The sequence below is a fragment of the Diabrotica undecimpunctata genome, chromosome 3 (genome assembly GCF_040954645.1).
Source record: "Diabrotica undecimpunctata isolate CICGRU chromosome 3, icDiaUnde3, whole genome shotgun sequence".
NCBI lineage: Eukaryota > Metazoa > Arthropoda > Insecta > Coleoptera > Chrysomelidae > Diabrotica > Diabrotica undecimpunctata.
This window is the reverse complement of record NC_092805.1, coordinates 67,658,505-67,677,897: the sequence shown is the minus strand read 5'-3', so window position 1 is coordinate 67,677,897 and position 19,393 is coordinate 67,658,505. Positions and strand designations below refer to the sequence as shown.

The 19,393-nt window shown below is 36.2% G+C and overlaps 1 protein-coding gene across 4 annotated transcripts in view; it reads right to left on the bottom strand.

Moving 5' to 3' along the window:
• Mgat1 (alpha-1,3-mannosyl-glycoprotein 2-beta-N-acetylglucosaminyltransferase) overlaps positions 1-19,393 on the bottom strand; it is a 261,795-nt gene that overhangs the window by 25,601 nt on the left and 216,801 nt on the right. The window lies entirely within an intron of this gene.

Sequence of the window (19,393 nt, the reverse complement as noted above, 5' to 3'; positions counted from 1 at the left end):
TAATGTTTCCAAAATTTCGAATCTCGTTTCATCTGGTAAGGCAAATTTAGATTGACGTTCATGTAGTAAGTTTGACACTGATGTAGAGGTTTCTTCAGTATTATAAATATAAATCTATGTCGGCTCCTGCTTTCTCTTATAATGTGCACTCCTTTATCCTCATCCTTTGACCAATGCATATCAACTTGAAGTAGAGTGTTAACCAGATGTACTAATGTACATGTATTAATATTTTCTTTTAATCTATGTTATTCATTTCAAAATCGTGACGGTTATTCTGGAATTCATAAATATTTGTAAAATATAGAATGCTCTCAATTACTTTTTTATCAAAAAAGAGTGAAAAAACTTCAATATAGCCTCCATGGTTGGCTTTTGTATTGTCTAAATATCAATCAGACTCATGTTGAATTACTACTGAGCACGAAGGAGTATCTGTTTTTACAACTTGAGACAAATTTGGATTTACTATTTTTGCCTGATTTTTTCTTTGCACGTTTTATCTGTGGTTCAGGAATATCATAATCAGAATCGTCAGAATTCCCAATCACTTGTATTTCATATGTACCTGCAATATCCGATTGTATTGGTTCTTCACAAATAATATGTAATATATATACATATATATATATATATATATATATATATATATATATATATATATATGTATATATATATATATATGTATATATATATATATATATATATATATATATATATATATATATATATATATATATATATATATATATAAACTTTCTAATCTAATCTCGGCGACAAATAAACCACATTAAGTGAGTCAGCATTTTCATAATCTGAGTCTTCTTCTAAAAAAGCTATTAACTCTTTAGTAGTTAGTGCTATCTTCATTGCATATTACGAGAATTTACTGAAATAAACAAATGCACTACTATATACACGCATTCACATGATAATAGTTTAGCTTACTTCATTTTAATTTATATGAACTTCATAATACACTCATGGACAAAAATATCGAATATTTTGGAATTTTCCAATTTTTTTTTGTAGTCACTATTATTGACGTGACAACGTCTTAAATTAGGTTGTGCTCGGAGTCATTCATGAAAAAGTGTAACGCCCGCTCACGTCTGTTACGATGAGTCACCGAACGAGAGAGAGGCCCGCCGGACCGGCGAATGCCTTGCGTCTCTCTCCCACTCAAACATGATCGGTCCGCTGCGCGCGCAGCACTAGAGAATTAGGCGCGTTGAATCGGTGCGTGCTTGTGTCTCTGCAGACACATTACAGCAGAAACAGTTCCTTTCATTTCATATTTCTCCTATCATCGTCCTATCCTCAACAAAATCACTCAAATAGAAATTAGTTAAGTTTAAGTTTACATGTACAATGTTTTAGTAAACAAGATATATTTCTATTGTTTAAATTTGTGCAATTCTTATTTTCATTCAATTCCTTGTTCCTATTGTGCAATTTAATAATATTCATATCAATAAATATTCTACCGAGAAAAAGACGTTGTCACGTAAAATCTTCGCCCGTAAAACCGACTTTACAGGCAACCGATTTTTTTTTCAAAATGATTTTAGATTACTGATAATACTCATATAGTAGGCTGATGTACTCAACTGGTTTGAAATATTTTGATGTTTATTTTGACGTTTATTCAGTGGTTAGTGTCATTTGTACATTTTATCATAAAAAATCTTCTTCACGTAAAGCAAAAATCGTACTAATTCGGTTATTTTTAGTTTAATTTATTAAGTTTAATTAAATATTGTTTTTATTTAACTAAGTTTAAAATAAGTATCCCACCAATCTGACACTGCGATGAAGCCCAAGTAGCACATATTGTAATTTTGTAAGAGGAAGGATATGCACAAAAAGATATCGCACGACGTCTTAGCAGAACTGAATCTATAGTTTCGAATACTCTAAAAAGGTACCGCGAAACAGGAAATTTTGTACGAAGGCCTGGTCAAGGATGCCCAAGGTGCACAACCGCAAGCGTTTTTTGGTTCTTAATTTTACACAAAATGGTTCATTGACATCAATGTACCTCAAAAATAAGCTATTAAATGTTAGACAAGTTAATGTGAGTTCACAAACAGTTAGACGAAGATCAAAAGAAGCAAACTTAAAGCCCAGACGCCCCGCCAAAGTTCCACGTCTTCTCCAAAATCATAAAGCTCGTCGTTTGGAAATTGCAAGAACACATATTTAGTGGAATATCGACAACTGGAAAAACGTTCTTTTCACTGATGAGACCAGAATCCTATTATGGAAGCCAGATGGTCAAAACTACGTCTACAAAAAAGTTGGAGAACAATTCGCCAGCTGCAGTCTCGCCAAGACCGTTAGTTTTGGAGTTGATGGCATAATCCTTTGCGAAGGTATTAGTTGGGAGGTAAGTACCGCACTTGTGGAAGTGATTGGACGGATGACTAGTAATTCGTACGTTTAAACATCCTGCAAAATCATGTTTTGTCATATGTTGGTTACATTGGATATGAAAGATTCACGTTAATGCACGATAATGCTCGACCACATGTCGCTGCCATAGTGAGTAATTATCTTGATGAGGTCCAAATTCGAAGATTGGATTGGCCACCGTTTAGCTCGGATTTAAATCTAATAGAGCACATGTGGGATCACCTAAAACGCAGAATACGACAAAGAAATCCCGTTCCAAATACGATATGATACGATTGCCTTTCTCAAGTTTGAACTTAAGAAAGGCAATCAGCCGAAACAGCTGTAGTGATAAGAATTTAAAATAAATTTTGTAGAAATTTTGAAAACAAAGTTTTCAGTGTTTTATTGATTTATTTATTTTTTTCACAATTTTCTCTGCATAAAAACTTAAAATTGTTCATTAAACATTGTTAAAATAAACTCTATTTTACAATAAACGACTTGATTCACCAGAATTTATTTTGAAAAAACAAAAATTTGAAAATTCCAAAATATTCGATATTTTTGTCTATGAGTGTATATTTTTATATTTATATAAACAAATAAACACAAGAAAACTTTCAAATTAAGTTAAAAAATATATATAATGTTTACAGCACAAAGCAATTCTATAAATAGAGAATGATATGTAATGACGAGATCGTATGTTTGTATTGTTTAATCTAATGAAAAAAATAAGTATTTTCCAAAGTTTTCTGTTTTTTGAAGTTCTGTATTAGGTCCTCTCTAATAAGAATAAAATTTTACTTTAATTTGTTAGACAACTATAAGATACCTGTCAAAAGACACATGATAATTTAATAATTATATCGGTCTTAGTTTGAATTTTTAAGTAATTACTTATGTGTTTAAATAAATAATTAAAAACAAATATAACGTTTATAGCAGACAGCAATTCTATAAAAAAATAATGAAGTGCAACGACGAGATCGTATGTTAACATTTCAGATTGTTTCGTCTAATGAAAAAAATAAGTATTATGCAAAGATTTCTGTTTTTTGAAGTACTGTATTAGGTACTCTATAATAAGAATAAAAATTTACTTTATTTTGTTAGACAACTAGAAGATACCCGTTAAAAGACACATGATAATTTAATAATTATATCGGTCTTAGATTTAATTTTTACGTAATTATGTGTTTAAATAAATAATTAAAATTTTTTTTGGTATGCCTCTGCAAAATTGATAAGTGAAATATTATTTCGTTGAAAAGTTATCGTTAAGTGCGATGTTGCCAAGTAATCACCTTCAATTAAAAATTGTTTTAGTATACAACCCTTCTTAGACACGCTCGAACTTTTGCAGAAAATAGCAGTAGGGCATGAGGAAACAGCGATAACCCTCATAAAAACAAGATTAACAAATAAAGCCAGAAATTTAATAACCACAGAAGACACTATTTTAGATATACAGGCAACACTCAAGAGAGAACTAAAAGGTGACACCCCGAAAATGGTGATAGCTAAACTCGGAACAACGAAACAAGGACATAGAGATGCAGCTGTGTACGCATCTGAGGTTGAGGAACTAGCGAACAACTAAAAGTGACATACATAGCAGAGGGAATGCCAGGAGATTTGGCTAAGAAATACACAACAGAAGCGGTAGTGACTAAAATGAAACGTAATGCCAGCACAGACAAAGCCAAGCTAATATTAGAGGCAGGCAACTTTAAAACCTCACAAGAGGTAATGTCAAAATTTTTATCGATCGACGAGACAGAAGATAGCACACAAGAAAAAGTGTTAAATTATAGGAACAAATACAATTTTGATATAAGGAAAGAAGATAAGAATATAATATATGGATATTATAAAAATAATTTCGAAGGAAGAAAAGAATATAAGAACAAAAATTATAGAAATGTTAGTGAATATGAAAGACATGATATGAGGATATATCGTAATAGATTTAATAGGAACAGAGGAGAATGGCAATCACAACGAAGAAGAAAGAATAATCACTGGACACAGGTGAGATGCCACAGAAATAGAGGCACAGCGAGAGAATATTTAGCACCGCATGCGAATACGAATACAGTGCCAGAAGTAGATTTTTTTGACAGGAATGTGGCAGACTGGATATGGTTCGACCTTAAGGGTTGAAACCTACGTCGAGCAGGAGGCTGCTAAGAGGATAAGCTAGGGTGGTACTTGAATCCCAACCCGCTAAGAGTCCTGCGGCTCCAGCACGACAATACGGTAACTACATAATGGATTAAAATGGAGAAACGAATTTGGAATTATGATTTTTTTTAATAAAGTAAATGGAAAAATTATTGAAAAAGAATTTTGTCACAATGAAAGACGATTCCCTACAATTATTATATTTATATACAAGAGAAGAAAAGATGTTGAGTAAATTAAGTACGCCACAGGCAAAAAAAATGATGAATCAGATTATTTTGAAAAGTATATGTCAATATTATTACATATTTGACGAAATTAATTTCGAGATCGAACCGAAAAACAGAAGAAGCAGTTACAGTAATATCGAAACAAGAAGTTGCGAAGGAATTTACAAAAGGATTATTAGATAAACCGATTACGGGTATGTTACCTATAGGAATCATAAATGTAAATAATCCAGAAATATAAATTAGAAGTTTTATTCCGAAGATACAAAACTAGGAAAAATTTTATATATTTTATATGGAAGAAACAAAGCAAAGAGTAAAAAAGCGTCGAACGACTATGTAGTAAAAACCATTAATATTTGAAGAAAAAAGGCCCATAGAAAAAAGTGCAAAATATGCAGATGTTTTTTATTTGGGAAAAGACCCATATGTACAAAGCAAAAGTTAGTTTGTAAAAGACGAGAAACCGAACAAAAAAAACCGTACCTATAATATTTTATAGCGAACACAGTATTCGTAATATAAACATTACATAATGACATTAGGTTAACTTTATAGCCGACATATTATATAGTAGTCTAGATGATATTTGATACAGTTGGAATGCGCGTAGTTAGCAAGTCCATAAATTTTAAAATGAGTACAATATTATAACTGACCAGGTTAATTATTTTATTATTATGATCCGTATATTCAAAATTTTATTTACGATACAAGAGGAAATATCAAGACCTTCGGAGAGACTTGGTGAGATTTTGGCTCACAAATGTGAGTGCAGAAGATTATAAAGAAAATGATATTAATGAAAAATGAGAATAAGAAGGGATGAAAAATAAAAATCAGCCAATGAAATACGAAAAGGTTAAAAAAAAAATAATTTTTTAAGAAAAAGGTATAAAAATTTGTATAGTTCAAGATAAACATAATACAAGCACTACATAATACATAGTACAAGATAAACAGGTCAAGAAGAGTTATAATTAATGACTTCCACATGTTACCTATAGGATATGGAAGAATAAATAGGATATATATATATATATATATATATATATATATATATATATATATATATATATATATATATATATATATATATATAAGAAGTACTTGTGACTCGTTTGGAAAAAATATATAAATGTTTTGGATGGGTAGGAGTCAATAAAAGGGGCTATTTTTTAACTATTTATTATCAAGAGCTGCTAAAAAAGACAAAATATCTTACAAAGTTGAACTAGAAAGAAAAAAATTTTTGTTAACTCACCAAATAAAATTAGTTTGGTAAATAAAATTGCTGCTAATACATCTCAAAAATTTTTGTATTATTTATTTTTGAAATGTATTACCAGCAATTTTATTTACCAAACTAATTTTATTTGGTGAGTTAACAAAATTTTTTTTCTTTCTAGTTCAACTTTGTAAGATATTTTGTCTTTTTTAGCAACTTTTGATAATAATTGTAAACACAATTGAAAGCTCGAGATAATAAATAGTTAACCAATAGCCCCTTTTATTGACTCCAACCCATCCAAAATATATATATATATATATATATATATATATATATATATATATATATAGTACAGAACTATAAGGAAATACTATTTCTGGAACGAATTACGAAGAAATGTTGAGAAATACGTGAAATGTGAAGAGATGCGACGACTGCCAAAGGCATAAGCACTCAATCATAAACAAGGAACCAATGAATATGTACATGGATGAAAATGGGAATAGACATATATTGACTTACAATGCGAGCAACTACATAGAAAGATACATAATACAGAATAAAATAAGCCGAAACAGTAGCCAAATCATTGGTAGAAAATTTTATTTTGAGGTATGGAGTAGCCAGAAAAATAATAATAGCGGACCAAGACACAGAGTTTATAGCTAGAATAATTATTAAGAAAGCAATACTTGGCATTGCTGCAAAAAGAGTCAATGAATATACTCGTAATATACAAATGTACTTTTGAATGCGAATAATATATAAAAATATATTTAAATGACTATAATGTGTAAATATACTTTTAAGTTCGTACAATATATATTTAAAATGTGTATAACAAAAAAATGTTAGACTGTATAGTAGTCATCGAGCAAAAAGACAGAAGAGGGAATGTAAAGGTAGTGGGGGCAAAAATATTGTTAGACAGGAAGTGCCGTCTTGAGAGGCCACATTAAACAAGGAAAGAGAGACTCTTTCCTTGTTTAAGAAATCAAATTTAGTTGGGTTATGTTATTGCTGATGTTATTGTTTGTCCCAACTGTCACATGAAAGATTATTTGTATTTTCTATTGAAGTTTTTTAACAATTGTTTCACATTTTAGACTATTATTGTTATTATTTAATTAAAACTTTATTATGTTCTAGTGTTAAAAAGACTGTATTATGTATTAATATTACGTAATATTAATATTATGTAATATAACAAATAAATAGATAAATTAGAACCCCTACACCACTGTATGATTATTGTGAAGTGTCATGAAATTTAAATTTGGCGCATTCACATTTCCGGATATGTCCGCCATCAGAGGCCACTTTTTTGGTCTCCTTTTCATAACGATTAGATTCCCTCTTTTGTCTTTTTGCTCGATGATAGTAGTTAAACAAAAGAAATGGGGATAAATGAACAAAACGACAAAACTTTATTGTGAGATGTCAAAGTGATTAATCGTGTATACGAAAAGTGAAAACAGAACTATTACTTGGTACCAAGAATTAATATAAGATTTTATCAGTGTAATTTTGATTTATTATGTAAAATATGTAAATATTATTGTAAATATTATGTGCACATAATAACATAATAGGGGGTAATATGTAATATAATCTAAATGATTTAACGTAAGGAAAAAAAATAACGTAGGTAAAATATTAAGCTAATAAATAACATAAGACATAATGAAGGATAATAAATAGTATATTACAAGGGAGACATGTAGAAAGAATGGAAGAAGGCGAAATACCAAACAAAATATTCAAACAGATGCCAGTAGGAAAAAGAACAAGAGGAAGACCGAAACTGAGATACTTAGAACAAATAGAAAATGATATAACAACCTTAAAAATAAAAAACTGGAGAAAAAAAGCACGAAACAGATCAGAATGGAGAAGAATCCTGGAACAGGCCAAGACCCAAAAAGGGTTGTCGAGCCAGTGATGATGATGATGATGATGATGATATTACAAGGGAACAATCAGGGTAACCTTATAATATGCTGATGTTAGGTTAGGTTAGGTTACTAAATTTAATAAATACTAAATAATAAAAAAAATTTTTTACTAAATATAACGAAATATGTACCAAAATTTGTATAAATATGTATACGGTAGCATAGGTAAACAGTACTTATTTGAGGTTGAAAATTTGAGAGAAATTTCTTCTGTAAGGGGGATGGTGTGGTATTATCCCTAAAATATTACAATTCATATAAAAAATAAGTTAAAAGAAACGTGTAACACATTTCGCATTTGTTTATATAAAATATGTTTTTAATAAATCAAATCGAGGACACACACAAGAAACAACCTCGGTTGGAATGTGTGAGTCAGCAGAATCGTGGATCGCTTGTTGTTGTCGTAGGCTGATAAAACAAACTTGATCCACTTATGAATGACTGCTGATATATCAAGGACTATTATAAAAGAGACAACAATTATTATCTCGGGAATCAGAACTAAATTAACGTCAAGATGGCAAGTCGATATACCACGTATTGGCGCAACGTCAACTAATTACTAATTACATTTAGGATAAGTAGGATAAGCTTTATTTATTACAGGATTGGAGTCTGATCTGTAGTTTCATTCACAGCCGAGCGGTAGGCCATTAGGAATAAATTAATGTGCTGGTCCCAATCTCTTTGATGTTCGGATACAACTTTGGGCAGGTGTTTACCCATAGTTCGATTCATCCTCTCGACCATTCCATCTAATTGAGGATGCAGGGGTGTCGTTCTGGTCTTATTGACACCAATCAATTTACAAACGCTTTGGAAAAGGGTTAACTCGAAGTTTCGCCCTTGATCGTAATGGATCTTCAAGGGAACACCAAATCGGCTAAAGAATTCTTTAACAAGTACGTCCGCAACGGTAGCAGCTTCTTGATTTGGCCTCAGTCCATTCCATAAAATAATCCATGGCTACTAGAATATATGTATTTCCATCATTCGTCCCTGGAATTGGACCTACAATGTCGATTGCTATTCTTTCCATAGGACTACCAACATTGTACTGTTTCATGGGTGTCCTCTTTTTACCAACTGGACTATTACTGGTTGCACACAGTTCACATTTCCGGCACCATCTTCTTAAATCATCTTTTCAGTTCACCCAATTTTATTCACTTATCCACTTATTCACGGATGGTACAGATTTGTAATTTGTAGACTTGTTGTAGATGGGCATCTCCGGAATGTTTGTCTAGTCGAGTGAACAAGGTCTGGTAACATTTTTCTTGGACCTTAGGAATCGATCTAAGGATATCCGCAGCATCACCTCGTAAAGCAGCAGTCAAGGAAACAGCCTTTTCTTGTTCTGTCCAATGATTGGCTGTCGCAATAGCTTCGAATTGTCTAAGGTATATGGACCAAGAAGACTTTCCATCAAATGGTGGTAAATTGAATCTCATATGATGTGTCGATTCGTTTCTAGGTGGTTCTTCTTTCACTACAGGATCTAAAACTACTGCATTAACTGGTGGTAGCACTTTTGTATTGGTTATCATGTCTCTAATTGTTTGATCTCTTCTACGTTGTTTACGTTTTTCTGTATCTGATCGAATGTTCTAGAAACTTCTTCAAATTTCTCATTGTTCTGACTACATACTTCGTCGAATCAATCTTCTAGAAACACTTTCAAATTTCTCGTCGTTTTGTCTAGCTGCTTCTTTAATAATTTGAGACGTTTCTTCGATCATTTGAGAAACGTTTTCAAATTTCTTGTCGAATCTTCTAGAAACATTTTCGAATTTCTCGTCGTTTTTTTCTAGAAGTTTCCCCAATCATTAGAGAAACATTTTCAAATTTCTTATCATTATTTCTAGAACTTTCTTCGATTATTTGAGAAACATTTTCAAATTTTCCATCAATTATTTTCGTCAAAACTGCTTCCTCTGCTGATTGAAACTAGAATGTCTCTAGGTTATGTCCATTCTTATCGAGTACATCCTTCAGTCGTTCTTGAAGGATCTTCTTGGACCCGCTGCACTCTTCATCCCTTTCTTCTAGTTGTTCACGTAACTGTTTTACTGATAGTTCTGCATGCCCCATCTTTGGTCAGGCACACACGTCCTTTTTTTAAATGTTCTTTTTTACAAAGATCACTACCGAACTAAGTGGATGTTCCCGATGAACAATACTTTTCAAAAGTTCAAAAGTCTTTTTCAAAAGCCACGTTGAATTTATTTGTATAAATAATTACACCACACCTGACATCAACTCTAGCGTGTTTAAATAAAACAAGCGGTTCTAATTTATGTAAATATAATTATTTATTTATACGTAAACTCAGCTACAAAAAATATAGAGGCATATCCTTACTCTGTGTGAGCTATAAGGTGTTTACGCGGATCATAAACAGGAGATTAAGTCACTTCACAGAACAAATTATAAGAGAATACCAGGCCGGAATCAGACCAGAACGGTCTACTATTGACCAGCTATTGAACGTAAAACAAATATTAGCTAAAGCCTGGAGCACGATGTAGATATCTACCAAATCCTTGTAGATTTTCGACAAGCCTGTGATAACATAAACAGAGATAAAATATACTTAATTATGCGAGAATTTGGTATACCAAGGAAACTGGTAAAATTAGTTTAAGTCACTTAGAGGCGCAAGTACGAGTTCAAAATCAATTGACAAACCCCTTCCAGATAACTAAGGGACTAAAACAGGGACATGGGCTGGCTTCGACTCTGTTTCAACATATGTATGGAATATTTTATAAGAAAAATGTCTGTAAACCCAAACAATTTATTGTTTATTAATTCTAAGCAGATTGTGATGTACATATGTAGACGATGTAAACTTGATGGGATGAACCGCAAGAGCAATCACAGAACTTTATGTGGAGCTTGAAGAAAATACGGCAGAAATAGGGCTAGCCGTCAAAGTAGATAAAACAAGCAAGAAAACTAAAGAAACTCCAATACAAGCAAGGAAACAACGAATCTTGCAAAATTTTACAATAGATGAAACAAATATTGAAGTAGTAAAACAGCACAGATACCTGGGCGCATTGGTAACTGAGGACAACATCGTGGAGGAAGAAATACGGAAAAGGATAATGCTTGCTAACAAAGCATACTTCTCCCTGTTGCGGGTGTTTGGATCAAAGACATCCATAGTAGACAAGATTGCGCTGGGCAGGTCAACTTATAAGAATGGAATGAGTTAGTGAACCTAACAAAGGTGGTGGCAAATACAAAGAACAAGATCAAACAAAGCCGCAAAGATACGGCGGATTTGGTGCAAAATGAAAAGAAACATTAGAGAGTTAATGTCTAGTGCTACAGAGTATATTGAAAAAAGGGAAGGTATAAGAAGATGCGTAACAACAATAGGGACGCAAACAAAAATAGCTGTAGCAACAACTACGAGGTGCTTAGGGACCCAGGTAGAAGTAAATTGGGAAGAGAACCCAGAATTACAAAGAAAAAGGATTGAGGAACTATATAAGAAAATGGATACGAGAGAGAGCACCGAGGAAATAAGTGAAGTACTAGATCAAGAATGGCCAGAGGAAGTTTATGATAAAGTAACCATCTGTGAAAAAGGAATTTTAGAGGCACCGGACGATGTGGCAATCTTGGTACAGAAGATGCTGCTGACGCAAGAGTGAAGGGGGATTTTAGTACAAGGTACCCAGACCTCCCCGGATTATACGTGGAAGAAGATGAAAATGGAGGAATTGGGACTGTCTCAAATAACATTTATAGTAGAGGAAAATAGAAGAGAGAGGACATCAAAATAAATTGTCCACAAGCTGAAACAAAGGAGAGGAGAAGAATCAATGGCTGTTAAATTCTTGGCGGCAGCCAAGAAACTATTCGACCGTATGGACAGAATGGATAGAGAAAAGATAGGGATAGCAGCACCAGCAGCACTAGGAAAGAAGGTAACGGCAACGATATACGGCAAAACGTTTAAGGAAAGGCAAATAGAAGCCACGGAAAAGAAAGGGATGGTAATCATCACAAAACCGAAGGACAAGCTCTATGCTGAACTTGTAAAAGAGTTAAGGAATGAGCTAGGAGAAAGAGAGGATGTCGTCATAAATAAGGTTAGACAAACCAGACAAGAAGGTGTGGTCCTAGAATTAGATGGAGGCAGGAAAATGGCGGAAAAAGTCAGGAATTTAGTAGCATCAAGACAAGAATGCGCAACAAGAGTAGTGGCAAAAGGTGGAAGAGTAAAGAAGGGTCTGATGCTGGCGGACATGGATGGCCTAACCACAGAAAAAGACATCGTCGAATAGGTGAAAAAATTTGCTGGTAGAGAGGAATCATGTGAAGTAGTTGGAAAAATAAGGTCAAACAGGGGAGAAAGTAGAATTTGTTATGTGGTATGAGGTGGATGAGGACATGGCCAAAAGACTTTTAGTGGCAGAAAGAATAAAGATCGGGATGGTACACGTCACGGTAAAGGAGATGGTGAAGGTGACACGATGCTATAGATGCCAAGCACATGGCCACATAGCAAGAGACTGTGAGGGAGAAGCAAAAGGGGGCTGGTGGAAGTGTGGGATGGAGGGCCATGTGCAATCCCAGTGTCAAAGTAACACTGTAAAGTGCTTTAACTGTGACGAGGAAGGTCATATATCTAGCTCCACTTGGTGTCCCAAATTCAGGGGAATTATCAGAAGAGCAAGAGATGAAGGTGGAAGAAGGGTAGGAGGTTACTGACTGAGCGACAAAATGGGGAATAAGCGTGAAAGAGAGCGTGTGTTAAGAGTGCTGCAAACAAATGTTGGGACGGCTAGGCTAGCTCACGACTTCGCTGTGGTCTCCGCAATCGAAAAAGAAATTCATATTCTGATAGCGGTGGAGCCAAACCCCACATTAGTGTGCAGTAGGGAATGGTTCGTGGATACGTCGGGCGTAGTAGGAGTGAGGATACTTAATAGAAAACTGAGAGTATATTTTATTGATACGCATGAGAGATTTGTGACGATACGTATGGAGGGAGTAAATGTGGTATGCTGCTACATTTCGTCGAATTGTACAGTGGAGAACTATGAAAGTAGACTGGATGAGATTATGAATGAGGTAAGATTATTGGGAAGAGAGTGTGTAGTTCTGGGGGACTTCAACGCCAAAGCGGCAGAGTGGGGTTCTCTCAGAACTTACGCTCGCGGACAAATGCTTATGGAATGGATAGGAACTCTGGACTTAGTTGTCTTATTAAATAATGGTCGCGAACCAACGTTCGTGAGGGAAAATTCGCATACATATATCTATGTCACCTGTGCCACACAGAATGCGGCGAGAAAAATTAGAGACTGGACCGTGCTGCCCCGGATGACACTGCTACAGAACACCGCTACATTGGCTTTTCGATCGTCGGAATAGGGAAAACCAACGTGGAGTCGTCAGCGAACCAAACAGGAAGCAGAGGTGGAGATAGAACGGACTGGCTAGCGTTTGATGAGTATTCTAGATGGTTGATAGAGAGAAGATGCCAACCACCGTCGGCAGAAGGACTTGAAACAATAATAAGAGAGACTATGAGAAATTGCATAAACAGGGTAGATGAAAAAAGAAAAATGCCTTATTGGTGGTGCGAAGAGATCACCAATAAGAGGAAGGAATGCATTGCCATCAGAAGACAGGCTACGAGGGCAAGAGGTAGAGGAGAAGTAACCGAAGCTCTCAGAATGGATATGGTATACAATGGGCGAAAGAAGGAACTAAACAGGAAGATCCGAGCCGAGAAGAAGAGGCACTGGCGAGAACTTGTGTGACAAGTTGGATGAGGAAGTTTGGGGTCAGGGGGTACAAAATCGTAATGAACCAGTTCAAGCTTCAGCCCTCTGTATGAGATGCCACTGGACAGGAAGCTTGAGGTTACCCGAGAGCTATTTCCACCCGACCATTGGCATGGAGTGCAGTGGGACGGCGAAGCTGAGCGAGCTGTACCTTTTACCGTAGATGAACTCAACGAAGCGTTGAGTGCCCTAAAGACACGAAACCACCAGAAGCGGTGAAACGCATTGGCAGTATGGAGCTGACGTGGCTTTTGAACCACATGAATGTACTGTACATGTACCACAGGAGACCTTAACGGCAGAACCGGAAGGAAAGAAAACGATAAAGTAGTGGGGAGATTTGGAGAGGATGAACAAAACGATAACGGAGAACGTCTGATTGAATTATGCGAACTAAACAACCTAAAAATCACCAACGGATTCTTCAGACATAAAAATATTCATAAATATACATGGACGCAAGAAACACGAAAGCTGAAATCGATAATAGACTACATAATAATCAAACAAGATACCACAATAAAGATCAAAGATGTGCGAGTCAAAAGAGGAGCAGAATGTGGAACGGACCATAGACTACTGACAGCAAAAATGGGCATTAATTGGAAACATAACAAGACCCCCTCCACAGAAGAACCGTTGAACACTATAAGAGAAAAACAATACAATATAGAACTACTCCAAGAACAATCAATAAGAGAACTATACCAACAACGTCTAGACCAAAAATTAATAGAATTTAGATACGGCAACATCGAAGAAATATACGAGCATATAAAGGCGAGTATAATGCAAGCAGCATTCGAAGCCCTTGGGGAAAAAGAACATATAACAAATAAACAGCACTATTATGAAATAAATGAACCAACAAAAAGAATAATTGAAGAAAAAAGCAACTATACAGAAAATGGCTGACTACAAATAACGATGAAGTTTATAAAGAATATAGAGAAAAAGATAGAGAAGTGAAAAAACAAATAACACGGCAAAAGATTGAAGAATGGGAAAGAATCTGCTTAAATATTGAAACATATAGGAGGTACAAGAACTTCGGAGTCATGGAAAGTACTGAGAGGATTGAAACAAAACTCAAAAGAAAAAATTAAATTGGGAAATATACAGGACAAAGAATGGAAGGACTACTACAAGGAACTATTAACAGAACAAAAACCACAATTCATTGGAAAAGAAAACAGGCTAAGACGAAGCAGATTCCCACAACAAGAAATAGAAATAACAGATAGTGAAATGAGAACGGCCATAAAAGCAATCAAAAATAAGAAAGCACCGGGACCTGGAGGCATCTCACCTGAGCTTATAAAATACGGATCAAAAAAATTACACCGGATGATACAATGGATATTTCAGAAAGCCATAAATGGAGAACAGCTCCCAAAGGAATGGACGGCGGCATATATGACATCTATATTTAAGAAAGGAGATAGAAAACGATGCGAAAACTACAGAGGAATAAGCGTAATATCATCAATAGTAAGATTATATGGGAAGATACTGCGAGAAAAGATAGAGCAAGCGATAAAAGGCAAAATCGGGGAGGATCAGGCAGGCTTCACGGCAGGAAGATCATGCATAGACCACATATACACACTGGAACAACTGTTGGAAAAGAAAAAAGCAAGAAATAGAGATATACACTTGGCATTTGTGGACCTGAGAAAGGCGTATGACTCTGTACCAAGGTCAGAACTATGGGAGGCAATGTACAAATTAGAAATACAGACGGAACTCATAGAAGCTACAAAAGCTCTGTATAAAGAAAATAAAGTGTCTATTAAAATGGGAACAAGAATCATAGGAGACTTCACCACAACAAAAGGGCTCCTGCAAGGTTGTTCCACATCTCCAACCCTATTCAAAATATAGTTAGAGAAAGCCTTGACTACATGGAAAAGAAAATGCGAAGGCATGGGAGTACCGGTACGGAACGAATACCTATATACGTTAAGTTTTGCAGACGATCAAGTAGTGATTGCACAAGACCAAGACGACCTCAGCTACATGATGAAGAAACTACAAGAAGAATATACCAAGGCTGGCCTAGATATTAACCTCGCGAAAACAGAGTACCTATCTACAAGTGAAGAAGACAGAGAAGATCTACAGATTGATGACAACGTAACAATCAAAGGAAAGGATAAATTCAAATACCTGGGGTTTATAATCACGAAAAAGGCAACAACAGAGGAAGAAATTACACAAAGATTAGGACAAACAAGAACAGCAATCCGACAACTTAACTCAGTATGGTGTGATAGACACGTAAATATGAAGACAAAAACGCAGATTTATAAAACATTAGTGCGAAGTATTATGACATATGGGGCTGAAAATTGGATCATAAACAAGAAAAACAGCAGTAAGATAGTAGCAACAGAGATGAAATGCCTGCGAAGATGCTGCAGAGTAACAAGAATGGATAGGAGAAGTAATGACGAAATAAAGCAAAGAACATCAATAGAAACAGACATACTAATATATATAGAACAAAAAAGACTAAAGTGGTATGGACATGTAAGAAGAAGTAGCGACAGCAGATGGATAAAGAGAATAACCGGATGGAGCCCCATAGGAACGAGGAAAAGAGGACGACCCCGAAAATCCTTGAGGGACCAAGTAGACGACGCCATGAGTAAGAGAGGAATAAACGATGGAGAATGGAACAACAGAGAGAGATGGAAACGGTTGAGCGAGGGAAGGCAGTGAATACTGTAGAATCCCTATATATATATATATATATATATATATATATATATATATATATATATATATATATATGAATGTACTGCTTGAAACTCAGCGATTTCAGGCAAATTGGAAGATCTCGAGACTCGTGCTACTCCCAAAGGGGGAAGACAAATATCGACCTGTTTGACTTCTGTCTTGCATAGGTAAATTATACGAGAGGCTCCTAAGAGGGCGAATAGACACAGTGATTGAAGAGTAAGGCGGACTGTCACCCAGGCAGTACGGTTTCAGTAAGAACAGGAGCACGGTGGATGCGCTGATGGAAATCTCCCGGGAGTTACGGGGGGTGGGGGTTAACCAGAGGTGGGCAATCCTACTGTTGTTTGACGTCCGGAATGCGTTCAACACATTAAAATGGAAAGAGGTAATGAAGGCTCTACCAGAGAGAACGTGTCCGAGGTACTTGATGAATTTGGTCTCCGACTATTTGTGAGAGAAGAAAATTGTGGTAGAAAAAGTAGTGGTTGACGCGACGGCTGAAGTGCCGCAGGGGTCGGTCCTAGGACCCACGCTGTGGAACTTAGCATATCACGGGGTTGTGAGCCAACAATACGGAGAGGGTGTAACCCCTTTAGCATTTGAGGACGACCTCGCTATGCTGGTAGTGGCGCGGAACAGGGAGGATCTTATCTTTGGTACACAGCGTACATGCAACCAAGTCGAGGAATGGATGAAAATGCAAGAGCTAGAACTGTCTCCGGGTAAGACCGATGCTATAATTCACAAGGGACCAAGGAAAAGGGACGGGATAACATTTAAATGTGCAGGAAAGAGAGTGGTTCCAAATAACTGCGTGAGGTATTTAGGGGTGACTCTGAGTTAAAACGGAAAGTGGGGGAGCACCTAAAAGCGGTGACTCAAAGAACTGCGGTGAGATTCGCCGCATTGGGAGGGATCATGCCCAACATCGAGGGGCCCAAAATTGAGAGGAGGAGGGCCCTTCATTCTGTTGTGCAATCGATCATCCTCTACGCTGCGCCTGTTTGGAGTTCTGCAGTTTTAACAAAGGCGTACAGAAAGCAGCTCATCCGAGCAGATAGGAAGAGTCTATTGAGGGTGGCGTGTGCATACAGAATAGTCTCTGTCGAGGCGTTAGGAGTTATCACCGAGTGTATTCCGATGCACCTGCTAATGAAGGAAAGAGGAAGAATATACGAGAGAAAAAATGAAGATATAGCAACAGAACGTTTAAAAAAAGAGGAAAGGGAATGGCACATAATGGTATGGCAAGCGGAATGGGATGAGATGAGAAGGGTGGCGCAGTGGACAAAGTCGTTGATTCCTAATCTCAGAAGATGGGCACCGGCGTTTGGATTATTTCCTGACGCAGATGCTCACAGGACATGGTTGCTTTAGGGCATACCTTTACATATTTGGAAAGGCAGAAAATGACAAATTCCTGTCTCACACACTCTATTGGTATGCGATACGTGGATAGGTGAGAAGAGCCTGCTTCAGAGAGAGCAAGGAAGTAGGGTGAAATCAGTCAAAGAACTGTTGGAGGAGATGCTTAGGTCGTCACATCGGCGGAGAGCAGTTCAGAGATATGTGAGGAGAACATTGGAAAGAAAGGAACAAGAAGAAAGGCGACCCGAAGATAGGCAGGGTGTCCAGGACCAAACAAGGAGATAAGGCAGAATGAGAAGGGGTGAGATTGAACATAAACAGGGAGCAATAGAGGGAGAGAATACCGTCGCAGTGGGAAAGTGTTAGAATGCGTGAGAATTGTGCGTGAATGAAAGATCGGGTGAATGCCGTGCCCATGTTGCGTCCCAATCAGGGCGATCCGGCCGGTAATTCACCGCTGAGAAGGATGTTGTTTTAGCAGGTAGGTCTCTGGCATTGACGGCGATGGTGTCCAAACAACCCTAGTGCGCGGCCTCGGATATCATCGTGGCCACGCTGGAGGAGTCCTGCATAACCGAAACTGGAAGGCGGTTCTGCCCACCTTCTAGGACCGAGGTATGTTTCGAACATTTGGACCCCCCTCATAAAAGAAAGAAAAAGGACCGTGGTATGTTTCCAACATTTTAATCACCTCCTCAGAAGAAAAAAAAGATCTCGGATACTTGTATGGATGGGTCATGCCCTGAGAAGTGACAATGGGGGAGCTACTATAAATATAGCTCTTTCGACGCCAGTTAGAAATTGTCCACCGGGTCGACCGCGACAAAGACTGGTTAACAACATCAATGAGATGTATATCACCATTAAAAAGAGCTGTAATGTACGACAGCGCGACGAGGCATATACAAGGAGTCTAAGACTCTTAAAGGGTTGTAAGTGAGTCTAGAAATCTTAAAATTTAAGCAAAGTAATATTTTTTTATTTATAAATTCACGATACTTTTGATTTTCCAATAGAACTGGAGACGATCTTAACCGGCTAGATCCTTTCTTATTCACGACAAATCTCGCTGAAAGCGGTACCTCCTGTTAATTCTTAGTTAGAAGGAAAGGATGTGGTAATATAAAATTGGTGTCCAAATTTTATACACACATATTTGGTGCCCCACTCGTCCGATAATACTTACTTTTTTATAAATCGGGTCATCTCAGTATCTCTAGTTCTTTCATTTTCCACCATATGTGGTTTGTTTCTATCTGTTGCTGCTTGGTATTTTCCAACTTTTTTCTCCGAATATTTACTAACAGTATTTTTCTTGTGCAATTAGTTATATTAGTTATATTACAATTTGGACACTATTTTGCTTTCCTTTTTATATATGGGACATATTTTAATCTTTGTGTATTCATCTGTCAGTGGGATTTCTTCTTTTTAATTTGTCCTGTTAGACTTTATAATTGTTTT